Source organism: Phocoena sinus, chromosome 1, assembly GCF_008692025.1.
Source record: "Phocoena sinus isolate mPhoSin1 chromosome 1, mPhoSin1.pri, whole genome shotgun sequence".
Lineage (NCBI taxonomy): Eukaryota > Metazoa > Chordata > Mammalia > Artiodactyla > Phocoenidae > Phocoena > Phocoena sinus.
The window spans coordinates 59,393,972-59,421,298 of NC_045763.1; the positions used below are offsets into that span (position 1 = coordinate 59,393,972).

General features: G+C 41.0%; 1 long non-coding RNA gene across 1 annotated transcript; it reads right to left on the reverse strand.

The window, feature by feature from the left end:
- Window positions 1-386: 386 nt before the first annotated feature.
- Window positions 387-27,327, reverse strand: LOC116740029. Its single transcript, XR_004345777.1, has 4 exons — window positions 27,295-27,327; window positions 16,758-16,765; window positions 10,642-10,644; window positions 387-512 (listed from the first exon to the last, which is right to left on the reverse strand). It is a non-coding gene; the product is annotated as an uncharacterized LOC116740029 (long non-coding RNA).

Below are 27,327 nucleotides of genomic sequence, written 5' to 3' on the forward strand. Positions count from 1 at the left end.
GGTAGGTGTGAGGGAGCAGAGGAGCTAAGTTTGCAGTGCATCTTTCATGTCCTAGACATTCTGCCAGGTGCTTAAACGAGGTAGCTCATCTACCCATCATGAAAATGAATGTTTCCACATAGGTGCTATGATTCTCATTTGCTAAGGAGGAAGCTAAGGTTGAGATTGGGAGGGAACTTGCCCAAGACTAATAGTTAAGAACTGACCACCTGAGGAACTATTCAGATTTATAATTCTGGGGTCATTAGATAAGTTTTCTTTTTTCCTTCCTACTGATATTTATTACGTACACAAGATACTGTCCTTAGTAGTACTGGGAATTCAAAGATAGGGTAGATCCAGTCTTTGTCTTTAAAACCATATATTAGAATATGAGAGAGTGGGACTTCTCTGGTGGTCCAGTGGTAAAGAATCTGCCTTCCAATGCAGGGGACGTGGCTTTGATCCCTGGTGGGGGAATTAAGATCCCCCTTGCCACAGGGCAATTAAGCCCACGTGTCTCAACTACTGAGCTTGCGCGCCTCAACTAGGGAGCCTGCGTGCTCTGGAGCCCGTGCCACAACTAGAGAGAGAAAACCAGCATGCCACAACTAGAGAGAAGCCTGCACACCCCAATGAAAATATTCTGAGTGCCTCAGAGAAGACCTGGCATGCCGCAACTAAGACCCGACGCAGCCAAATAAATATTTTTTTAAAAAGAATATGAGAGAGTAATATAAATGCATACATCATTATGATATCTGCAGAAATGCTCTAAAAGAAGTATAAGCAAATTTCTTGGAAAGTCAGAAGGTGAGAACACTTTCTATAATGCAGTGTTTGAGCTGGGTCTTTCACTAGGAAGAGATGATCTGTCAGGGAGGAAAAACTTTTCTTCTATCCTCTTATGTTCAGTAGTTGGAGGCCTGTGAATTAAACTGTGAATTAAAAAGAAAGCTTAGCATGAGACCGGACAGATTTTCATTCACATAGGTATATATGAGAGTTCACAGAAAAATGTGACTCAAAACCAATAAGCCCTTTTATGACTTAACCATGGATGCAAAAGGCGAGCCCCAAAAGGGTGTAAAAGATGCAGACCCCATGATTTAAATTCATCCCCAAAGATAGCCAAAGAGAAAGAAAGTAAAGACTCTCATTGCCACAGGCAGTCTCAGCACTAGCAAGGCAATAAGGAAAGACAGATGAATCCTCCGAGAGCTGGCAGTGGTCAGTACGGTGCCAGCTTGTACCGCAGGTTCCTGCATTTCTGTTCAGCTGACTACAAATTCCTGGGGCCCCCAGACTGATGGTTGGCTGCCTGCACATGCACGTTCAACAATCTGCACTCCCTGGCAGATGAAAACTCTCAGAGCAAACACGCTCTCACTAAACACAAGCCAAGCTCTCAGGACACAAAATGAGACAAACAGGACAGAGTAGCGACCCATGTGAAGGAAAGGATCTATAGTCAAGAGTAGTCGAAATTGAGAGTCACCCAAGAGTCATAATGCCCCAAAACTAGTTCCTTCAAGTGTTTTCTTCTGCCAGCCTAAAGTTAGAAAAAACAAAGAGAAGCTCTTACTCTTGTTCAACTGGACTCCAGGCAGAAATCCAGGAGACAGACTAGTAAGGAAATCTTACCCTTGCCAGCTTCATCAGTGGTCCTGAGGTCTCAGCTTCAGTCTCTGGAGCAAGCTGGAAGTCCCAACCATCCCATCCTCATTGCCAAACTGTCAGGGAGGAAAAACTTTTCTTCTACCCTCTTAAGTCACTGGGAGCACGCAAATTAAACTGACAAAGATTAGCAAGAGAAAGGGCGGATTTTTATCCACCCAAGTACAAGGCACATGGGAGTTCACACACAAAAAATGTAACTCTAGGAGACAGTTAAAATTTGGGGCTTATGTACTATTTTAACACAGGAAGGGGAGGAGGGGAAGGGCAGTTATTGGAAAACAAATGACTTTAAGGAAAGATAAATAAGCCCTTAGGAGAATAGATAGGAGATAAGACAGCCTGCTTAGGTGTGGTGCTGATTTCTATTTGACAGTGATGACAGTCAGACCTGCCTGGTTGCTCCCAGGAAGCGAATTTACGCCAATTGAGTTCTCTTGAGTTCTTTTGGGAGGCTCTGCTCTTAGGCAGATGAGAGTATTAAGGAAAAAAGACTTTTCAAATGCCATCAGCTCAACATTATGTTTTATGCTACGGCAGAGTATTCTGGGCCCCTTCAATGCAGAGAAAGGTGATAATGTCTTAATACTTATTACTGCTTTGTGAAAAATAAGCCAGGAATACATCTTACCTTAAAAGAAGCAGGATGTTTTGACAATACTTTTGGCTCCCTGGCATTTGGAGACCCGAAAAGGCCGATCATTAATTTCATAGTTTTTTCTTCTCCTTCTTCTGTTCATCACTTTATCATCGTCATCTTGCTCACTCTTCCCTGAGCCTGAGGTCAGAGGTGAACTGAGTGTGAGGAATAGACATAAAGGTCCTTCAGTTTGCAAATGATGGCATATTATTTGATTTTTATGTTAAAAATCTAAAAGCTTAGTGTTTTTTTTAAGGTCATAAAACAGGAGTAAGTACTAAATGTCTATGGCATTACAAATATTTATGTTCTCATCTTTTAAGCCATGGGGAAATGTATTTTTTGTCTTCCAGAGATTCTGACCTAAAGGTAACATGTCCAAGCAGAGTGATAGAGCCATTTAAAACACAATTCTGAAAGGGATGCGTCTAAGGCTTATAATCTAGATAGGTTTATAAAATACAAAGAGGTGGTTGGATGGAAGAATGAATTCCTGGGTTCTCACATCCAGGAAGGAGCCATGGTCTTGGCTTGCAAATCTCAGACTCCAAAGTAGAATGATGAACTTTCTAAGAAAAAACACAGGTTTAGATTTAACTATTGGAAAATGAGGGCAGCAACACATCAAAAGGGGACCCCTGAAGTGAGAAGCATTAAAGATAAATTTTTTTCTGGAACTATAAGAGCCTTGGATTTTGACATGATTTGCAACTGACACCCAATGAGCCCTCAGGGTATGAAAACAGTACCTTTTAAAAAAAATATCTTAGACTAATTTGGAGAAAAGAAAAAAGGTATAATTATTAGATTAAAAATGTTTTAGATTTAATAAACTCCAAATAACGTAATCTAGTAAACATTCTTAAAATTCTTGCTTCTAAAAAGAATAATAATCATTATAAGTATGACAATTGATATTTTCATGATTTCTGAAAGCTTTTTTCATGGAGATTTCATTTAAAAACAATAATATCAACTTAGTATTTTCACTGATGATTTGTAAATTGGCAAGTCTTGAAAGAAATAGGCCAGTGCTTGAAAACAGGTTTTGCAAGTTAATTTTTTCCTGATGACAGTGTTTAAATATGAATTTTTAATGCAAGTCCTTTCTTGTAAGAGTGCAAAGTGAAGAAAACAACAAAGATATTTCACAATAAAGTGAAAATTAAAAATACGCAGTAGGATGACTGATAGCCTCCAAGCAGCATTGGCAGAAATTTGAAGACAGTCCTCTTTCTTTAGAATGTACTTAGGAAATCCACAGAGCAGACAGCTTGCAGGAGAAGCCTGGGCTGAATTTCACGGTCCATGCCCTTTCCACTGGGTGCCCTTGTATAAGGCACAAACTGTCCAACATCATGTGTCCACCCTGCAGAATAACATGAAAATACGCTGCCATTTGTGTACACACACACACACACACACACACACACATACGCACAGACTGTCTCTGAGAAGATATATTGATACAAGGAATTGGTAACATTGGGTGCCTGTGGGGAGAACTGGGTGAGGGTAAGAAGCAGGCATGTTTCCTTGAATATCTGTTGGTACTCTCTGACTAGTATATTATTGTATGCATGCATTACTTATTAAAAATAAAAAAAAATTAAAGGAGTTTTTATTTTGAAGTAGAGGATAAAGCAAATGCACAAATGAGTCAAAAAACACAGGTATCCTGTTGAGTAATGAGAGTGCTTTGGCATTAAGAGCAAAGTGGTCACCTCTGTTTGGGAGGATCAGGAAAGTCTTTCTAAGGGAAGTGTTGTTGGTCATATGCCTCGGCGGCCTGGATAAAATTTCAATTAACAGAGAGTGAGGGTCCTGAAGGAGGCATTTCACAGGAAGGGGAATGGTGAGAACAAAGGCCAGAGGTTGACAAGGGGACCAACCCCCTGGAGAACTCAGTAGGCCTATTTGTGGCACAGTAGGTCTGTGCAGGGAGAGGTGGTGGATAGAGGTGGCAGAAGTCTGGAATCAAAATGTGGAAGATCTTAGTTTCTAGGCTGGGGTATATAAAGTCTGCATAATAGATTAAAAAAAAGAAAGATTTGTAGCTGGAGATGACATCAGACCTCTCCTCTAACAAGAGTTTATATATAATAGTTTTTCTTGGAAAAAAGGAAATTAACAATATAAGTGCTTATTAGATTAGGGAATACTGGCAATATTATATACCTGAGGTTGTAGTCATTTAAAACCTTTTTTTCCCCATTTTTCTACACTAAGTAGAAACCTTATTGAATTTTAATGGCACTAGAACCTAAAAAGTTTTAATCCCAACTCTGCTAAGTAAAAAAACTGCAACAACAATAAAAAAGATTAAGAAAGGGACCAAAAAGCACTGAATAGTGACCAAAAAATTGAAATCAGAAAATCAGTTCAGATTTTCAGTGAGTATGAGGCAGACGAAAATAGACTTCTAACTCTGAGATTATGCATTTCTGTATTATAGGAGTTTCTCGTTTTTAACTCTTAAACATATTAATTTAAAATTTTGTGTGCATAAATGCTTTGCATAGGTTATTTTCAGAAAATGAACTGTGGATATCATATACAGATTCTGAAGGAATGGAAAATGTATTTAAATTAAAATGAGAAGCTTAAATTGGATAGATGTGAATGAAATGCTTCATAGAAGGTATCCATAGAAACCACTTAAAATAAAGAGGAATGTTAATTCTCTTTGTAAATCGAGCTCCCAGAATCAAAATGAGAGTGAGGCATTTAGTGTAGGTGCAAATACACTTTGGCCTTATCTACGTGGAACACACTAATTGACAATTATATATATATATATATATATATATATATATATTTGTTGTTGTTGTTTAGTTTTGTTTCGTTTTCAGTATGCGGGCCTCTCACTGCTGTGGCCTCTCCCGTTGTGGAGTACAGGCTCTGGACGCGCAGGCTCAGTGGCCATGGCTCACGGGCCCAGCCGCTCCGCGGCACGTGGAACCTTCCCGGACCGGGGCACGAACCCATGTCCCCTGCATCGGCAGGCGGACTCTCAACCACTGCGCCACCAGGGAAGCCCGACAATTATATTTTTTTGGCCATGGTCTCGGCTGATAATCACAATCAATTTATGGCCATACTTCATCATGGTTCAACCACACTTCCGAGAGTGGTTCGAGACCTGCGGGTGCTCTCCAGCCCTTTAGAAAAATATATATATATATGGCCACATAGTTCATGGGATTCAGTTAGTAAAGTAGCTAAGCTACATTGGCCCAACTTGTTGATTTAATCAAGTGTGTGACCAGAGAACCATCTCTGTGGTGTCCCAACCTTTCAGCAGTCTCTTGACTACACAAGACATTAAACTAACTACCACTGTACAGTGATTATATATGCCAACTGGGGACATCATTAAAAATAATTTGTGAAAGAATAAATTTTCCTATGCCAACTTCCCAGAAAAGTCTTCATTTTCCACATTCCATTCTAGGCCTGCGCGAGAGCAGACATGTTTTATGTTGCTGCAGTCACAAAGTTTAGAACTCAAAGTTCTGCTTCTGTTTTTTAATATATAAAATGTAAACATTTTCTGGTTACATTTCTTCTTAATTTTCCTTTGTCACAATCACAAATGATGTCACTGAGTTGATGATCACTTCAGAAAACCTAACTTCATTATTACTAACCATAATAATTCATTATTGCTAACCGTACTTTTCTCCTACTCCTCCCCCTTATAGGTAGTTCTGTGATGAACTACTTTTGACTTCACTCACTTCATAATCCAGCTGATGTACTCTAGACCTGCTGTTTGTAATGGCCTTAGACATTCTCAAACATTTAGGCTGAAGAACATCTTTATACTCTTAAGAATTATTGAGGAGCAAAATAGATTTTTTTAATGTTTATTTTTTATTTATTTATTTTTCTTATTAGTCATCCAATTCATACACATCAGTGTATACATGTCAATTCCAACCTCCCAATTCATCACATCACCACCCCCAGCCCCATCGCTTCTGCCCCTTGGGGTCCATACGTTTTTTCTCTACTTCTGTGTCTCGATTTCTGCTCTGCAAACCAGTTCATCTGTACCATTTTCTAGGTTCCACATATATGCGTTAATATACGATATTTGTTTTTCTCTTTCTGACTAACTTCACTCTGTATGACAGTCTCTAGATGCATCCACGTCTCTACAAATGAACCAATTTCGTTCCTTTTTATGGCAGAGTAACATTCTATTGTACATATGTACCACATCTTCTTTATCCATTTGTCTGTCGATGGGAATTTAGGTTGCTTCCATGACCTGGCTATTGTAAACAGTGCTGCAATGAACATTGGGGTGCATGTGTCTTTCTGAATTATGGTTTTCTCTGGGTATATGCCCAGTAGAGGGATTGCTGGGTCACATGGTAATTCTAGTTTTAGTTCTTTAAGGAACCTCCATACTGTTTTCCATAGTGGCTGTATCAATTTACATTCCCACCAACAGTGCAAGAGGGTTCCCTTTTCTCCACACCCTCTCCAGCATTTGTTGTGTGTCGATTTTCTGATGATGCCCATTCTAACTGGTGTGAGGTGATACCTCACTGTAGTTTTGATTTGCATTTCTCTAATATCTAGTGATGTTGAGCAGCTTTTCATGTGCTTCTTGGCCATCTGTATGCCTTCTTTGGAGAAATGTCTATTTAGGTCTTCTGCCCATTTTTTGATTGGGTTGTTTGTTTTCTTAATACTGAGCGGTATGAGCTATTTATATATTTTGGAGATTAATCCTTTGTCTGATGATTCATTTGCAAATATTTTCTCCCATTCTGAGGGTTGCCTTTTCGTCTTGTTTATAGTTTCCTTTGCTGTGCAAAAGCTTTTAAGTTTCATTAGGTCCCATTTGGTTTTTTTGTTTGTTTGTTTCTTTTTTTTTTTTTTTTTTGCGGTATGCGGGCCTCTCACTGTTGTGGCCTCTCCCATTGTAGAACACAGGCTCCGGATGTGCAGGCTCAGCAGCCATGGCTCACGGGCCTAGCCGCTCCATGTCATGTGGGATCTTCCCTGACCGGGGCACGAACCTGTGTCCCCTGCATTGGCAGGCAGACTCTCAACCACTGTGCCACAAGGGAAGCCCTATTTTTGTTTTTATTTCCATTACTCTAGGAGGTGGACCAAAAAAGATCTTGCTGTGATTTATGTCAAAGAGTGTTCTTCCTATGTTTTCCTCTAAGAGTTTTATAGTGCCCGGTTTTACATTTAGGTCTCTAATCCATTTTGAGTTTATTCTTATGTATGGTGTTAGGGATTGTTCTCATCTCATTCTTTTACATGTAGCTTTCCAGTTTTCCCAGCACCACTTATTGAAAAGACTGTCTTTTCTCCATTGTATATCCTTGCCTCTTTTGTCATACATTAGTTGACCATAGGTGCGTGGGTTTATCTCTGGGCTTTCTACCCTGTTCCATTGATCTATATTTCTGTTTTTGTGCCAGTACCATATTGTCTTGATTACTGTAGCTTTGTAGTATAGTCTGAAGTCAGGGAGTCTGATTTCTCCAGCTCCATTTTTTTCCCTCAAGACAGCTTTGGCTATTCAGGATCTTTTGTGTCTCCATACAAATTTTAAGATTTTTTGCTCTAGCTCTGTAAAAAACACCATTGGTAATTTGATAGGGATTGCATTGAATGTGCAGATTGCTTTGGGTAGTATAGTCATTTTCACAATATTGATTCTTCCAATCCAAGAACATGGTATATCTCTCCATCTGTTGGTATCATCTTTAATTTCTTTCATCAGTGTCTTATAGTTTTCTGCATACAGGTCTATTGTCTCCCTAGGTAGGTTTATTCCTAGGTATTTTATTCTTTTTGTTGCAATGGCAAATGAGAGTGTTTCCCTAATCTCTCTTTCAGATTTTTCATCATTAGTGTATTGGAATGCAAGAGATTTCTGTGCATTAATTTTGTATCCTGCAACTTTACCTAATTCATTGATTATCTCTAGTAGTTTTCTGATGGCATCTTTAGGATTCTCTACATATAGTATATCATCTGCAAACAGTGACAGTTTTACTTCATCTTTTCCAATTTGTATTCCTTTTATTTCTTTTTCTTCTCTGATTAACGTGGCTAGGACTTCCAAAACTATGTTGAATAATAGTGATGAGCGTGGACATCCTTGTCTTGTTCCTGATCTTAGAGGAAATGCTTTAAATCTTTCACATTGGGAATAATGTTTGCTGTGGGTTTGTCATATATGGCCTATATTATGTTGAAGTAGGTCCCCTCTATGCCCAATTTCTGGATAGTTTTTACCATAAATGGGTGTTGAATTTTGTCAAAAGTTTTTTTCTGCATCTATTGAGATTATCATATAGTTTTTATTCTTCAATTTGTTAATATGGTGTATCACATTGATTGATTTGCATATATTGAAGAATCCTTGCATCCCTGGGATAAATCCCACTTGATCATGGTGTATGATTCTTTTAATGTGTTGTTGGATTCTGTTTGCTAGTATTTTGTTGAGGATTTTTGCACCTATATTCATCAGTGGTATTGTTCTGTAATTTTCTTTTTTTGTAGTATCTTTGTCTGGTTTTCTTATCAGGGTGATGGTGGCCTTATAGAATGAGTTTGGGAGGTTTCCTTTCTCTGTAATTTTTGGGAAGAGTTTGAGAAGGATGGGTGTTAGCTCTTCTCTAAATGTTTGATAGAATTCACCTGTGAAGCCATCTGGTCCTGGACTTTTGTTTGTTGGAAGATTTTTAATCACAGTTTCACTTTCATTACTTGTGATTGGTCTGTTCATATTTTCTATTTCTTCCTGGTTCAGTCTGGGAAGATTATACCTTTCTACGAATTTGTCCATTTCTTCCAGGTTGTCCATTTTATTGGCATAGAGTTGCTTGTAGTAGTCTCTTAGGATGCTTTGTATTTCTACGGTGTCCATTGTAACTTCTCCTTTTTCATTTCTAATTTTATTGATTTGAGTCCTCTCCCTCTTTTTCTTGATGAGTCTGGTGAATGGTTTATCAATTTTGTTTATCTTCTCAAAGAAACAGCTTTTAGTTTTATTGACCTTTGCTATTGTTTTCTTTGTATCTATCTCATTTATTTCTGCTCTGATCTTTATGATTTCTTTCCTTCTGCTAACTTTGGGTTTTGTTTGTTCTTCTCTCTCTAGTTCCTTTAGGCGTAAGGTTAGATAATTTATTTGAGATTTTTTCTGGTTTCTTGAGGTAGGCTTGTATAGCTATAAACTTCCCTCTTAGAACTGCTTTTGCTGCATCCATAGGTTTTGAATCATCGTGTTTTCATTGTCATTTGTCTCTAGATATTTTTTGATTTCCTATTTGATTTCTTCAGTGATCTTTTGGTTATTTAGTAACGTAGTGTTTAGCCTCCATGTGTTTGTGTTTTTTTACGTTTTTTCCCCTTAATTGATTTCTAATCTCATAGAGTTGTGGTCAGAAAAGATGCTTGATATGATTTCAATTTTCTTAAATTTACTGAGGCTTGATTTGTGACCCAAGATGTGATCTATCCTGGAGAATGTTTCATGCGCACTTGAGAAAAAAGTGTAACCTGCTGTTTTGGGATGGAATGTCCTATAAATATCAATTAAATCTATCTGGTCTATTGTGTCATTTAAAGCTTCTGTTTCCTTACTAATTTTCTGTTTGGATGATCTGTCCATTGGTGTAAGTGAGGTGTTAAAGTCCCCCACTATTACTGTGTAACTGTCGATTTCCTCTTTTAGAGGTGTTAGCAGTTGCCTTATGTATTGAGGTGCTCCTGTGTTGGGTGCATATATATTTATAATTGTTATATCTTCTTCCTGGATTGATCCCTTGATCATCACATAGTGTCCTTCCTTGTCCCTTGCAACAATCTTTATTTTAAAGTCTATTTTATCTAATATGACTATTGCTACTCCAGCTTTCTTTTGATTTCCATTGGCATGGAATATCTTTTTCCATCCCCTCACTTTCAGTCTGTATGTGTCCCTAGGTCTGAAGTGGGTCTCTTTTATCCAGCATATATATGGGTCTTGCTTTTATATCCATTTAGCAAGCCTGTGTCTTTTGGTTGGAGATTTAATCCATTCACGTTTAAGGTAATTATCAATATGTATGTTCCTATTACCATTTTCTTAATTGTTTTTGGTTTGTTTTTGTAGGTCCTTTTCTTCTCTTCTGTTTCCCACTTAGAGAAGTTCCTTTAGTATTTGTTGTAGAGCTGGTTTGGTGGTGCTGAATTTTCTTAGCTTTTGCTTGTCTGTAAAGCTTTTGATTTCTTTATGGAATCTGAAAGAGATCTTTGCTGGGTTGAGTAATCTTGGTTGTAGTTTCTTCCCTTTCATCACTTTAAGTATATAATGCCACTCCCTTCTGGCTTGTAGAGGTTCTGCTGAGAAATCAGCTGTTAACTTTATGGGAGTTCCTTTGTATATTATTTGTTGTTTTTCCCTTGTTGCTTTCAATAATTTTTCTTTGTCTTTAATTTTTGCCAGTTTGATTACTATATGTCTCAGCATGTTTCTCTTTGGGTTTATCTTGCCTGGGATTCTCTGCACTTCCTGGACTTGGGTGGCTATTTCCTTTCCCATGTTAGGGAAGTTTTTGACTACAATCTCTTCAACTATTTTCTCAGGTCCTTTCTCTCATTCTTCTCCTTCTGGGACCCCTATAATGTGAATGTTGTTACATTTAATGTTGTCCCAGAGGTCTCTTAGGCTGTCTTCATTTCTTTTCATTCTTTTTTCTTTATTCTGTTCCACAGCAGTGAATTCCACCATTCTGTCTTCCAGGTCACTTATCCAATCTTCTGCCTCTGTTATTCTGCTATTGATTCCTTCTGGTGTATTTTTCATTTCAGTTATTGTATTGTTCATCTCTGTTTGTTTGTTGTGTAATTCTTCTAGATCTTTGTTAAGCATTTTTTGCATCTTCTGGATCTTTGCCCCCATCTTTTTCCGAGGTCCTGGATCATCTTCACTATCATTATTCTGAATACTTTTTCTGGAAGGTTGCCTATCTCCACTTCATTTAGTTGTTTTTCTGGCGTTTTATCTTGTTCCTTCATCTGGTACATAGCCCTCTGCCTTTTCACCTTGTCTATCTTTCTGTGAATGTGGTTTTTGTTCTACAGGCTGCAGGATTGTAGTTCTTCTTGCTTCTGCTGTCTGCCCTCTGGTGGATCAAGATTTTTTAATGTGTATTATATCAACCATATTTACCATATGAGAAGGTAAATCGAGATATTTTGAAAATATTTATTTTAAAATAACGAATTCACTATATGTTAACATAAATAACTTAATTTTTATGGAAAAATAGATTTACCCATGTTAAAAAAAATTAGTGAGAAGAGTGACATTGTTTAACATTTTGCAAATCTCCTTAATGTCTGTGTCAATGGAAGACAGCTGGATTCTTATATCTACTTCTGCTTTCCATCTGTTGCAGTATCTCACTTCATGTAGCCTCTGGAAAACTGAGTAAAAAAGGCATGAACATCTTAGTATTATTATGAAAATAGTTTTGACCCGAATGGGTATTGGTTATCCCCAGGGCCTTCAACCACACTTTGAAAACCTACTGTACATACCATGGTAAATATGAAAAATTATTACCTGGCTAAAGGGTTGGAAGTCCTTCCCAGACTTCCCAGAGAAGAGACTTTCTTTATTGTATTTTGCTGTTCAAAGAAATTGATAACAGTGATTTTTTTACTGTCAAATTCCCTCCCTATTTACCTTCTCTGCAGTTCAGGAAATACTCATTAGGTGCTAATGAATTAAGTTTCAAATTTACCAGTAATCAATATAACTTTCTTCATTAGCATCGAAGTATTTTAGAGCTAGAAATGCTAAAAGAGAAACCCGCAACATCATCTGGTCAAATATGAGATGGGGACCACTGGTTGTACGCAAAAAATATTTTAGGTAATACACAGCCAAACATTAAGTAACATTGAGTAAGGGAGTAAGAAAGTTGTCTCTTGTTGGTTTCTCTTTCCACGTGGTTACATTGAGGCCAAGTCTTAGCTTGACTGTTAGTATGTCCTCCATATAACTTAACTAACTTGCAGTGTCTTTAACCAGCTTGCATATTTTCCAATTTAACATAAGGTTAGCCTAAGGAGTCTTAGAGCCTTAGGCCAGCAACAGTATCCAGCTAGAATTTAACAGTATATTTTTTATCATCTTATTTTTATTACTACCATCTACTTAGAGCACGACATTTCGGTTTTTAATTTAATAACGTTTAATTTTAAAACATTTGGATTTAAAGAAAAAAGTTATTAAATAATAGTATGAATGGTATAAGTAATAAAGTGCATGATGGAGGTTTGGGAAAAAACTGATTTAATCCTGTCCTCAATTTACAGTTAGGGAAATCAAAGCATGGAGAAAATTGACTTGCTTGAGATGGCCACAGTCAGAGACTTTAACTCTGGCCTCCTTACTCTCAATCAAGAGCTCTTTCTGCCACAGTCAGAGACTGTAACTCTGGCCTCCTTACTCTCAATCAAGAGCTCTTTCTGCTACAGCATGAATGAGTGCTGATGTCTAACATTTAACATTTCAGTGTTAGAGCCTTCCCTGAAGTCAGATAAATCTAGGTTAAAACCCCTGCGCCATCCTGGGCTAGCTGTATAATCTTAGACAGACTTCTTAGCTTCTATCTCCTCGGTTTCTTCACTTATGAAGTCAACATAATCCCCATTTCACATTAACATTTTGCCTATCTTAAATGAGATAATATTTTAAGTGGTTTGAAATGGCTCCTGGCACTCAATAGACAGAGTTATTTTTATTAGCTGAAGTTACTCTTAGTGAACTGCAGAGCATTTGGAGCAAAAGAATCTTCGTAGCCAGGGCTTGGCTCCAGTGTGTGTGAACTGCATCTGCCACTTGGATCCTTACTTAATTAAAGGCTGGAAATCATTGCATTTCTCTGAAGGAGGCTAACACGACTTTGGTTGCAGGAAGTGAAGGTTAAACGCGTTAACTGGGAAACTGATGTAACCAAGGGTTAAAATAGCCTTGAAGCCAAAACCAAAGAATTCTGGCCTCTGGTGTGTGATGCAAAGCCAAGCATGTTTGCCTTTGTGAGCCCAGGAATGCTTCCGGTGAGCCTTGTTTGTTGTGGAAACTGACATGATCAAAGTGGGGAGAATTAAAACGATCTATCAGAATAATAGTCAAGGCTGTATATGAACTCCCCAGACAGAGCGTTGAACCTGAAGTCTCCCACTGAGGACAGACAAGCCAGCTGACAGAAGCTGGGAAGAAAAGAAATGCATCTCTCTAAGGCAGATGAGTGCACCTGGGAGATAAAGACCCTGGTTGGGGAACTCAAGATGAGAGTTCAGATTTAGCGGACAGAAAGGTGAAATGGAATGCTGAACTTGTGGTCTAGGATTCTTGCAACACCAAGGTTGTGGTTTTCAGGTGTTAGTTTTTAGAGTGGAGTTACTAAGTGAAGCAGGCACTTTTAGTAGTAAAGCATTTGGGGGTGGGGAAACTGTGCCAATTGCAATAAGATCCTGTGCCAGTTGCACTGGAATGTTCTAAGGCATGATGTCATGCTTCTTCCCGTATTAATTTCCAAATGTTGAAAAATTCTCATTATGATTAAGTAGACTTAAGAGTCCCTAAGTGGCTGGCATGATTTTGGATTGTTTGCTCACTTAGTCCTTCATCCCAGGATGAAGATTAGTAAAACTCTATGATGTTCTAGCAAGTATGAAATGACACTGGAGCCCCAACTGTTGCTAAATTCTTATCAAGGCATACAACGAATCATAAAACAAACAGATTGGAAAAGATTTTAAGGAAATCCAGTCCTACTCACATATTTTAGAGAAGGGGAAACTGAGGCCCGGAGAGAGGAAATGACTTGCTCAATACTACACAGAGTCTTCTGCTTTGCCGGCCAATGCTTGCCTGCTGCCACGCCAAAGAATCCCCAGCAGATAGACTACTGGCCTAGAATAAGGCCCACAGGGCGAGAGTCACCTTCCGGGCGTCCGTAATTTGAAATGCTGCAGGGATATCACTCTGTTTTTATTTTTGAAAATTATACTAACACTCCTGCTTTTTGTTTTGTTTTTCCTTTGTGTATATTGGCCTATCTTTTTATCTCTGTCCCTCCCTGGGCATACGTCACCAGGACTCTCCTGACAGAGGTAGATAAATGCAGAATGAGGTTTTTATAAAGATCACGAGTACACCCAATACTGAGCCCAATGAGAGAACTGAATAATAATCATACCTTATGCTGAGCGCTTTGCAAATCACAAAACGCGTTTTAATCTCTTCTTCCGTTAATCCCTACACAGTCATTAGGGAGGCAGAGCAGTTATTATCATATGTCTTATGGATGCACTAAATGAGACAGAGGGAGCCCAGCGAGTTGCCCCACACCACACAGCCCCAGAGTGGCTGAGCAGAGCCCGGTGGGGGATTCAGCCCCGAGGACCCTCAGTTCAGGCACCTTTTACGGCGGCATGCAGAGGCCCAGACTCGTGGATTCCCCAGGGTACATTCTCTGAACTGTCGGCTTCGTGGGAGTTTCAGGGAATTCTGCAAAAAGGCAGCGGGAGGGTTTAGGAGGATCGGAGAGAAATGCTCAGAAGGTGCGGGGGAGGGGAAGGCAGTCGGGCAATCTTGCATTTAAAAAGGTAAAGAATTAGCGAAAGGTTTCAGTCGGCGACCTCAGAGATGAAATCCTTCTTCTCCTTTCTCAGGGCTCCCAGAAACTGCTTCCTCGAAGAAAACGTCTGAGGCTTACATTTCATGTTACCTGCCTTGCTGGAGCAGCCCTGCCTCTGGGCGCGGCGGGGTTTGGGCTCCTTTGGCTTCCAGGCCCGGGCGCCATTCGGCGCGAGGTTGGGGGAGAGCCCGCAGGCCTCCTGCCGAGAAGCCCGGGGATGGGAGGGGGAAGTCGGCCTCGCATCAAAGCAATCAGAGAAACCCTGGGGGTCTATTGGCCTGCTTCTCTCCTCCGAAGCGGCTTTGCCCCAACTAATTTCCTGCCCGGGCCCTAACCCAGGTCCCGCCCTTTCCCACCCTTCCCGGCTTCACTCCGTACCAAGCATCACTAAAGTAAGGAAACAGGAAAAGAAAGCTGGGCCCTGCGGGTTTCTGTTTGGCTTTGCAAACCACTTATGGAGCGAGAAGTGGGGACCACAAATGGGAACCCCTGAGGAATGACCCCCTCCCCAGCCCCCTCTCCAGTTGAGTTACCAAATGAGGCCAATTCATTCTCTGGAATGTAGCAGCCGGGGCAATGATGATTGCTACTGACAGGGAAGCTTTCATGTAGCAATATCCCCGGCCACCGGCTGTGAGGCAAAGAGAAAGAACTCTCTGGAATTCACAACATCCCCCCTCCAATTAATCCCCAGCCACCCCGCTGAGTGTGAATGGGCTGTGCTGGGGATTCGTAGCTCTGATGCGGGGGATTTGCTGATTCCTCTGAGCCCCCTGAGGAGAGGTGATATGGAGAGCAGATAATCAGCATGCAGCGCTGAGACGAGGGTAATGAATTGGCTCGCCTGGGCCTGGCTTCACTATTTGTACACTTTTAGGCACCTCGGAAACTGGGTTTGCAGACAAAACCTGTGCCGAGGGGCCCTCAACCCCCGACCTTTTGTGGGCCTGGATAGCTGCCGCCTCTCTCGCTCGCTTAAGGCGGGAGCCTTGTCTCCGAAAGGAGGAACCGGAGGCGAGGGGAAAGGAGCCCAGATTCTAAGAGGGCCAGGCCTGAGCGGTACCTCTCCCGCCTCAGTCCCACGCTCACCCCAATGAGGTCGAGCTTTAACTCGGTTTTCATTCTCCTGCATTGCTGTTTTCAGTCTAAGTCCACTGCTTCTACGAATAAAATGCTGTTTATTTTTCCCTTGTAGCTCCAGGTTCATCTCTGGCAAGAACATGTGTTCAAGGCATTGTGACCGTCCAACGTGAGTTATGATTTGCTGGATGTGGGGTCTGTCTGTCTCTGTCCGCTTCAGCGTCTCCCACCGTGCTAAAAGATAATGCTAGTGCCTGCCTAAAAAAAGTAACAGCTGACATTTATTGAGCACTTACTATGTGTCAGGCACTTAGAGTTTATATGCACGATCTTAGGCAATCCTCAAAGCAATCTCTGAAGGAGATGCCAGTCTCCCGTTTCATTTTACAAGGAGGAAAAAAAGGCTTTGGAGTTCCTAACCAGCTTGGGGCCATGGACTGGGGGCACTAACTAGTAGGCAGGTGGAGTCAGATTCCCTCTGCACAGCCTCTGGGTCCCACAAACCTCGTCTTCGTTTAGACGCTCACTGCTTCTCATCAGGTGCGTCTGCTGCAGAGCTTCCCGCTTCCAAGCATGCAGACAGCAGCCTTCTCCACCCTGCAGCCAGGGGGAATCTCTCTGAGACACCGCAATGGGCCATCCCCTTGCTTAGACTCCTCAAAGTTTCCCCAGAAAGTTCAAACTCCTCAGCTTAGCACACAAGCCCCTTTATGACAGGCACCTGGAAAGAATTAAAGACAGAGGCGATAATCCTAATCCCCTCTTGGGGGAGTTTGCTAGATGGGGCTGTGAAGGGAACCAGGGCCTCTTTTCCTCAGACTCTGGAGTCTACTTGTGGGCCTGGCTCCCTGAGGGCACTTCCCACTCTGACCCTGCCCCCATCTTGTCTTTCTTGGCAGTTGCCACTCATTTCTTGCCTTCCTGGGTCCCTCTTCTTTCATTCAGGACTGAAGGCATTGGATGCAGATTTTTGCTCCTGGTTCCACTATTGAAGGGAATTCAAGATGAACACTTTGGTTTTAAGGGTTTTTGTTGCCAGAAACCACAGGGCACTAGACAAAAACTATGACAAAGTCTCTAACTATTCTATGCTCAGTGTCAACCAATCTGAATTTTCCTTGCGTGCCCTGAAATTACCTTTTATACGCTACAGTTGGGTTTTCCTCCATCAGCTGACAAACGAACCTTCAGGCTCTCCCGTGGGCCCTGCATACCAGTCACTGTTCAGTTTTAGCAGCAGCATCATTGTTTTCCTAGCAGTGTTATTACAATTATTTAAGGATTTCATCATAAGGTGTCCCTATTTTATAAAAACACGCATAAAACTGAAATATTCAACATTCTATCAACTAATACTTATTGAGAGACTGTTATAAGTGTGTGGGGAACTGTGGTGAACAGGAGAGTTAAGGGCCCTGCATTACGCTGAGAAAGACAGTGTACAAACAAATAAATATTCAAGAGCACAGTTAGCAACATAAGGAAATAAACCAGGGTGGTGTGATAGAGAAGTGGTAGGGACTGCTTTACATTAGTTAGAGGAGGAAAGGCTTTCTAAGCAGGTGAGATTTGAGCTGAGGTTTGAATGGTAAGAAGGATCCATCCATAAGAATAATTGGAAATAGAGCATTCAGGCAAGTGCCAGGGACAGAGGTGGGGAGAAGTTTGCCTTCTCTGAAGACACAATAAGGCTGCTAGAAGGGCTGAGGTATTTGGATGAGCAGGGGATGGGGTGGGATGTTACGCAGGAGATGTGAGCTAACAGATCTTTAAGATCTCGTAGGCCAATGGCTTTCAAACTCTTTTAATGTGACCCACAGTAAGAAATACATTTTATATTACAGTCCACTATCACACGCACGGTCCTGAAAGAGTTCTTTCAATAAACTTTGATATTTTCTATTTTGCTTTATTTTAAAATGCTGATCCTTACCCAGTACATTGGTTTCACAACCTAGTAATGGCTTGGTTTGGAAAGCTCTGTCCTAGATTATAGTAAGCAGTTTGGATTTTATTCTCAGTATAATTGGAAACCTTTGGAAAAGTTGTACGCAGGAGAGTAACATTTAATTCACATTTTGAAAACTGACTTTGACTGCTGTCTAGAGAGCAAGTTTGTATGAAGGTCGGTGAGAGTAACAGCAGGGAGACCAGTTAGGAAGCTGTTGTATTTCATCTAGAGGAAGAAATAATGTTGGCTTGGTAGCTGAAGAGATTGAGAAAAGTGGATGAATACTATAAAATTTGGAGGTAAAGCCAACATTGGATGTGGAATGTGAAGAAGAGAAAGGAGGCAAGGATGACTCCAAGAGTTGTTTGGTTGTTTATTTTTAGCAATGAGTGGTATAGACCTTTGCTGAGATGAAAAATTGGGGGATGATTACATTTTGGGGAATGGGAATATTGTTTTGGGTATTTCAAGTTTAGGATATCTATACCTCCTATACCTCTTTTTTTTTAAGATTTTTTTTTTGATGTGGACCATTTTTAAAGTCTTTATTGAATTTGTTACAATATTGCTTCTGTTTTATGTTTTGGTTTTTCGGCCGCGAGGCATGTGGGATCTTAGCTCCCAGACCAGGGATCGAACCTGCACCCCCTGCATTGGAAGGCGAAGTCTTAACCACTGGACAGCCAGGGAAGTTCCTATACCTCCTATACATCTTATTGGAGATGTTAGACATATCAGTAAGTGTGTTTTGGTGAAAGATCAGAGTTGGCGATGAAGCTTTAAGAGGCAGTGGCACATGGATATTATTTAAAGCCATGGGACTACAGGTATTTATCTAGAGAGAAAGTGTGGTTAGAGAAGAGCAGTAGGCTTCCTACTACCCCCTTTCTGGATCACACCAACATTAATCGGTATAGCAGAGGAGAACTTCCATTCTGAAAATGATGCTTCTTGTAACAAAATGGAATATGAAAAATCATTAGATATACTGAGTCTCAAGTAGTCATCCATTGGATTTGAGGCGGACAACTGTGTGTTTAATTACAGAAGAAAAACTAAATCTAAGAATATGTAAGACATGCTGGTGGTAGCTCATCTAAAGTGTAACTAGGAGTTTTATAATACATTTAACTTCCTGGGGGTAGAACACCTCTCACATTGTTTGCGTGACATCATGCTGAACTTTTACCCAGATAACTTTAGTGCCTGTTGTTTTTTAGGAGTTCTTTACAGAAGTGGGAGACTGTTTATGTCATAGAATTTATTCTTTGACTCTCTCTAGTTAAATCAGGTTGTTCTTATTTCCTCACATCTGTGTTAGATGTTCTAGCTGAAGGAGTTTATACTCTCATTCAATCTAACTTTTCTTTCTGGGGCTGGAACACACCTATTTTTACCTTCCTTCGTAAGAAGACTCTACCCTTGGTCTTCCATCTCTCCTCTCTTCCAGTCAGATAGGGTGTCAGGATACCTTAATTGTGGTGCCATTCCAAGAAAAAGAAGTCTCTTCACTTTCTTCTTTTCTTCCCTTCCCTTTTCCTTCCTTCCTCCCTCCCCCCTTTCCTCCTTCCCATCCTTCCTTCCTTCTTTTTTTTTTTTTCTCTTTCTCAAGGGCAGTGGTTTTCAAACTTCAAATGAAAATTTAAGTTAAAGCCCCCAAATAGAAAATAAACAATGGAATAATGGCGCCATTTTCTTCTCTTTGTAAGAACCTCATCTGCAACTTCATGAAATCCAAGGGTTCCACAGATCATTACTGAAATGGATTCATTTCCTCTTTGAGGAGACTTCAGGTAGAGGAATCACTATTATCTGTGAGCCAACTGTTTACTCAGAGAAGGCAAATTAAGATTATTCCCTGTGACAGAGTCACTGATAGGATTCACCCTAGAGATATAATGGAGAGCCAGAGAGCTTACACAGATTGCCTCTTAAAGAGAACCACATTTCATTAGTTGATCAGAAAATATGGTATACTTAATGATTTCAATAATTTATTAAAAAGATACTGGTGTGATTTTTTTTCAAAAGGCAATGTAGTTTAAATAATGTTCACTTTGGAATCAGAAAACTTGAGTTTAATCTCTGTGTTACCTGTTACCAGCTTATAAGCCTGACATAAGAGCAAGTAATGTCACTTCTCTGAGCCTCAGATTCTTCAACTATTAGTTGGGCAAAAAATTTTCCTTATAGGTTTGCTGCAAAGATTAAGTAGAAATAACACACAGAGCACCTAGTACCTGGGAGTGCTTGTCATTACCATAAGTAGGCTCTTAAAATAAGACAAATAGTTATTATGATTATATATTTGCCTACTGTTAGGGACAAAGATTAAGGCCTGGGTTAGATATGGCCTCCAACCCTGTAAATGCTGATGAGAATTCTGGCTGATATTGAAATAGAGCATGACATGTACTTAAGGGCTAAGTGAAATGGGTTTTGTAACACATGGTCATACTTTGGATGACTTCTCAGAAATTCAAGTCTGTTATGTACCTAAGGAAATGAAAAAGCCAAAAAATTCTGGCACCTGGCTTAACGGCCTGGATTCTTTTGGGTCAATATAGTTTGTCCTCTTTGTTCTTTTTTTTTTTTAAATAATTTTATAAGTTTTTTTTAAATAAACTTATTTATTTTATTTATTTATTTTTGACTGTGTTGGGTCTTGGTTGCTGCACACAGGCTTTCTCTAGTTGCGGCGAGCGGGGGCTACACTTCATTGCAGGGTGCGGCCTTCTCATTGTGGTGGCTTCTCTTGTTGCAGAGCATAGGCTCTAGGCATACAAGGTTCAGTAGTTGTGGCTCACAGGCTCAGTAGTTGTGGCTCACAGGGTGTAGAGAACAGGCTCAGTAGTTGTGGCGCATGGGTTTAGTTGCTCCATGGCATGTGGGATCTTCCCGGACAAGGGCTTGAACCCATGTCCCCTGCACTGGCAGGCGGATTCTTAAGCACTGTGCCACCAGGGAAGCCCTGTCCTCTTTGTTCTTATTTCATAGAAGTTAGGTCCTGACCATAGCTCATTTCTATGTTACTTCATCACTGGGATGCCTCCTTGAGTTTTTAGAGCACAGAGCACAGAACACAGAGGATAAACATAACCAAGACATCATATGATTATGAAAATGGGAGTCTGCATAACTAAAAGTGAGTTTCATCCATTCATTCTTTCATTCATTTCGTAAGTATCTCCCAAGCTTTGTGTACTGGGAACACCTATGTACAGACACTGTATTGTGACAATGACAAGACAGACAAAACTCTGCCCTCAAGTAGAGTTAGACAAATAAATATACAAATAAATAATTACAGGTTGTGTTAAGTGTGATGAAGTAAGTTAAGCATGGTGCTGTGACAGAGACTAACGGCAGTAGTTAGAGAAGGCTTCTCATAGGAGACAATGTTTAAGATGAGACCAAAAAGCCAGCCAAGTGAAGGGTCGAGAGAAGCTTTTCAGACAGAGGCAACAGCAAGAGTACCGAGGTGGGACGAAGCTGGAAAAATTTTAAGAACTACTAGAAAACCAGCATGACTGGTGTATAAGGAAGGAAAGACGGGGAGAGAAAGGCAGAAACCACATCACATAAGCCTTTAGATGTTTGAAGATTTCTTAAGTCTATGGGAAGTCACTGAGGGCTTTGAAATAGGGGAATGACATGAGCTGGTTTACATTTTCCAAAAAAGTTACTGTAGAGAGGGCAGATGTGAGAGGGGCAAGAGTGGGTGCAGTGGGCCACCTATGAGGTGGCATAGATAAAAATGGAGGGTGGCTTAAAACAGAGGGAAGTAGAGTTTCAGGATATATTTGGAAAGCAGAGCCAGTAGGACTTGCTGATAGATTGTGAAGAGTGAGGAAAGGGAAGAACCATGGTTTCCGGCTTTAGCAACTATTTGGGTGGTTCTGTCATTTTCTTCCCTTTCAAAGGGAAGACTTCAATATGATCAGCTTAGGAGTTGGGTAAAGAGGGAATCACATGTTCCATTTTGGAAATGTTAAGTGTGGGATGTCAACAAGACAGGCAAGGAGATATGCCAAAATGTCAGCTGGATATGGAAGCAAGTCTAGAGCTTAGAGGAGACTGCTAAGCTGGAGATAGAAGTTTGAGAGTCTCCGGAAGTTCATTTGTATTTGAATCTAAGGAGATGGATAAAATCATATAAAGAGAGGAAGAAGAAAGAGCCCAAGATTTGCCTTTGGGAATCCAAAATTAAGATGATTGTAGAGGGGTTTCCCTGGTGGTGCAGTGGTTGAGAGTCCGCCTGCCAATGCAGGGGACGCAGGTTCGCGCCCCGGTCCGGGGGGATCCCGCATGCCGTGGAGCGGCTAGGCCCATGAGCCATGGCCGCTGAGCCTGCGCGTCCGGAGCCTGTGCTCCGCAACGGGAGAGGCCACAGCAGTGAGAGGCCCGTGTACCACAAAAAAAAAAAAAAAAAAAAAAAGATTGTAGAGGAAAATGAATTAGCGAGGAAACCAAAAAGCCACGACCTTGAGGTAGGAGGAAGATCATAAGTGATGACCGTAGGAAAAAAAGAAACCTAGGAGAGGCAAGTGTTGTAGGAATGAAGTAGCCAACGGTATTGAAATCCATTTGTAACCACTAAGTTTCTTTATATGATAAACAACACCGCCCATGGGGGCAAGGTTGATCTTGGCTAAATCTCTTATGAGTGTCAGATGGACAATTTATTTAACCATTTTTTTTAAAAAAGTAAATATAGAAATTTCATTATTTTTTAAAATTTCAGCTTTATTGAGGTATAATTGACTTTTTAAAGCTTTCTGAGTATTAGTTTCCTCATTTGTAAAATAGGTCAATACATGCATTTCATAGGCATTTGTAAACATCGAATAAGCTAATTTATAAAAACTATTCACTGAACACTAGGTATACAGAGCTCAATAAATAGAAGCTATTATTATGAAATAGCATTATGTTTAGAAATCAGAAGACCCACATTCTAGTGATGTTAGTGTAGATCCTGCATTTAGCAGTTGTTTCCTTGGACAATAATAGTTATTTGAATTTCAATTTTCTCACCAGTGAAATGGGGAAATAGTTTCTGTCCTGCCCTTCCTTCTCATAGTGCTGTCCAAAGGATATGAGCCATTCAGTGCTGAGGAGATATGAAGAATTTCTCGTTGTCCAGTAGAATTTCTGTTTATCTAGCTTTCAAATCAGTCAAGTGTTTATACTTTAGGAGTGCTGGGAATAGGTTTGAGGGAGGTAAATGACAAAACTGGAAAATGAAGCTTTTAGACACAGACTTATCAGATTTAAGATTCATCTCTGCAGTACTCTGTTTCCCTTACTTTCTTCTGAAGGGATCTACATGAATCAAGATATTAATGCAAGGCGAAGCAACTGATTCCTGAGGACATGGGCTATCTTCCCAGGATACGTAATCCACTGTAGATGCTAAAAATTTAGCCTTTGATGGATTGAGAATGCATGGCCAGCATAATCCCCGGGAAGGGGAATGCTTCTCTTCCAAATTGTGACGATGTATCCTCAGTTCTCCATGACTCAGGAAGAGGCAGATTGAATGGGAAAAGGGAAGTGAGGAAGAAGAAAACCTGAGGGAAATAGAATGATGCATGAAGAGGAAGAGGAACTCTTAGAAATGAGAAGAGGAAACACCACCCTCAAAGTAAATTTATTGGCATGAAAAGATGCTGGAGGGAAGGGGTGTTGGAGGGAAGGGATGCTGCCTCTGGACCAATCAAAAGACATTTGCTAATGAAGAGACTAAAGCTAGAGGGGTAAAATGACTAATTCAGGGTTACTTATAAGAGCTGAAACTTTAGCAATCACTGGTGATTTTCTATGGTGTTTAAAAAATAACAACAAAATCTTGATGCTATCTTTGACATCTCTCCCTCTGTCTCTCACACTCAAATTCATTCATAAACAACTTCTTTTGAACCTATTTTAAAATATATACAGAACCTGACCACCCCTCATCATCTGTACCACTACCATCCTAAGCAAGCCACCCTCATCTCTCTCCTGAATTAGTGAATCGTCTCATGCTTTCCCCTTGCCCCCCAGCAGAGTGATCTCTGTAAAAACTTAAGATCATATTACCTCTCTGTTCAACACATTCACTGGCTTCCCATCTTAGAGTAAAATTCGAAGAGCTAACCATCACCTAGGAAGCCCTAAATAATCCTACCTCCCCCGTGCTTCTTTCATTTCATATCCCACCACTACCCACCAACCCACCCCCCACAACCTCACTCCATCCAGCCACAATATCTCTGATATTCCTTTGACAAAAGCAGCATGCTCCTACCTTGGGACCTTTGTACTTGGTGATTCCCTCTGCCTGAAACACTCTTCCCTCAGATATCCACATGGCTCACTTCTCACTCCTTCAGGTCTACTCCAGGGTCAGCTTATCAGACCACCTTCCCAACCAGCTTCCTTAATTAGTTCACACACACTCAGCCCTACAGTCCTCTACTTCAGTGGTGCCCAAACTTTTTTGGCACAAGGGACTGGTTTCGTGGAAGACAATTTTTCCATGGACTGGCGGGGGCGGGGATGGTTTCGGGATGATTCAAGCGCATTACGTTTATTGTGCACTTTATTTCTATTATTATTACATTGTAATATATAATGAAATAATTACACAACTCACCATAATGCAGAATCAGTGGGAGCCCTGAGCTGGTTTTCACTTGCCGCTCACTGATGGGGTTTTGATATGAGTCTGCAAGCAATTGGTTTATTATGGTCTCTGTGCAGTCAAACCTCTCTGCTAATGGTAATCTGTATTTGCAGACGCTCCCCAGAGCTAGCATCACTGCCTCAGCTCCACCTCAGGTCATCAGGCATTAGATTCTCATAAGGAGCGCATAACCTAGATCCCTCGCATGCGCAGTTCACAGTAGGGTTTGCGCTCCTATGAGAATCTAATGCCGCCGCTGATCTGACAGGAGGCGGAGCTCAGGTGGTAATGCTAGCGATGGGGAGCGGCTGTAAATACAGATGAAGCTTTGCTCGCTCGCCCGCTGCTCACCTCCTGCTGTGTGACCCAGTTCCCCAGGGGTTGGGGACCCCTGCTCTACTTCACTGTTTTTTCTTCTAGCATTGTCACCTTTGTACATATTTAATTGTTATCTGTCTCCATTCACTAGAATGTAAGTTCTATAAGGAAAGAGATTTGTTGGTTTTTTCAATCCTTGATTTCTAAGTCTGGCATGGGTGTTAGGCACTTGAACAAATGTTGAATGAATGAATAAATGAATCAAACCCTGTGACTTAGAGCAAAGGAGCAGAGATGTTAGGAATTTTTAAAAGACGTGGAGATAACTCTTAATTCTGTCATTTATCGGCCATCAACTTTTAGGCACATTATGAGATTCAGTTTCTCCTTGCCTTTTACATGTGGGTGGTACCTGACTGCATTCCTTGTAGAGTTTTGAGGATTAAAGGAGACATTGAATTTAACTGCAGTCAGGACAAGGGAATTAACATTTATTTAGTACCATTTAAGAGCTGGACCCTATACACAAAATCATTCTCATAACACTCTTATAAGGCAGGTATCATTTTCCCATTTAACTGGGATCAATCTGCAGCTCAGAGAGTTCACTTCTTAAACAGGAAGTGGTGGAGTTATGGTTTTCATCCAGGGCCTTATGGCCCTTACATTCCTGTCCTTTTCGCCATGGGCCCACCTTCAAATGTTGGTTGTTATTCTCGGGACAGCATCAGGAGCCAAACGTGGAAGCCAGTGTTGCATATTGAGTTGCCGTCAAATCTTGATAAAATGGGAAAGAAGGGATCTTAGCAAGTGAAATTTGTTTCCTTGTCCTTCAATCTTGCAAAGAAAACGGCCACTGATTCTCCTGAAAGAGCAATAGCCAGTCTGCAGGGCCAGTAATGGCCTCCTCAGTCTCTGGCTGACCATTCAAAGCCACTCTGGAGCTTTGCGGGGGGGGGGGCTACCTTCACCTCCGTTCTTCAGCAGATGCGGGGTCTGCCATTTACTGAAGAAATTCTCTCCACTTTGCAGGCTTCCTTCATATGCCAACACACGGAGGGAAAAGAGGCAGGCCAAAGGAAAATCCTGGCTTTCTTCTTTTTCAGCTCTTTCTGGTCCTTTCTAATGCATGTTGTGATCACTGCCCAAGGCTCAGGGAATTTGACTTTTAGCTCTTCTACTTCCTAAATACATTCTCAGTGAGTGAGGTGTTCTCCCCTTCATGGTTTCTGGGTCATTTGGGTCCAGATGGGTCACTTGGCTCAAAGAGATGCTGCTGATTCTGATAGAAAGCTCCATGAACGTGGGTCTCTATATCACTAGTCTATATCTACATCACTATCACTATTTTCATTTCAGTTGTACTAGTAAGGAAAAGTGCTTTTTTAACACAATAAATTGCTTTAGCCAGCAATTAAACCAGCAATTTCCCATTTGTTTCTCAGCTTACGTGGGGTGGCAAGTCTGGTCAGGTAAATAGGTTTCTTAGAACAACAGTTCTCACACTTTCCACATTCAAGGTATTTTTAGCAGCTCAATTTGAAAGATTAAAAGACTCATCTGACAACAGTAAACAAGTCAGCAGTCATTACTGATCAGTCTGAACTACAAAAAATAATGTTGCATCAGATTTTAGTATTTTTTTCAGCATTCCCTTGATCTCACAGCACCACTGTTGATGTTTGATAGAAATATCAACTATCATGACTACTCTTTCTTATACACACAGAAGACAATGTTCTCAAGTGTTCCATTAAACACTTCTTTCTTTGTCACCTGCTTGAATCTGTGATACAATCCTTCCCGGTTCATAGCAAGTTTTGCTCTGCCCTACACCATGTTGCACAACCCACTGTAATGCAATGTTTAATCTGGCAGGCATTGTCAAATAGAGTATCTTTAGTGATAGCCAAAACATATTGGAACATTGATCAAAAATTAGTAACACACGGGGCTTCCCTGGTGGCGCAATGGTTGAGAGTCCGCCTGCTGATGCAGGGGACACGGGTTCGTGCCCCGGTCCGGGAAGATCCCACATGCCGCGGAGCGGCTGGGCCCGTGAGCCATGGCCGCTGAGCCTGCGCGTCCGAAGCCTGTGGTCCGCAACGGGAGAGGCCACAACAGTGAGAGGCCCGTGTACCGCAAAAAAAAAAAAAAAAAAAAATTAGTAACACGGGCTTCTCTGGTGGCGCAGTGGTTGAGAGTCCGCCTGCCGATGCAGGGGACACGGGTTCGTGCCCCGGTCCGGAAAGATCCCACATGCCGCGGAGCGGCTGGGCTCGTGAGCCATGGCCACTGAGCCTGCGCGTCCGGAGCCTGTGCTGCGCAA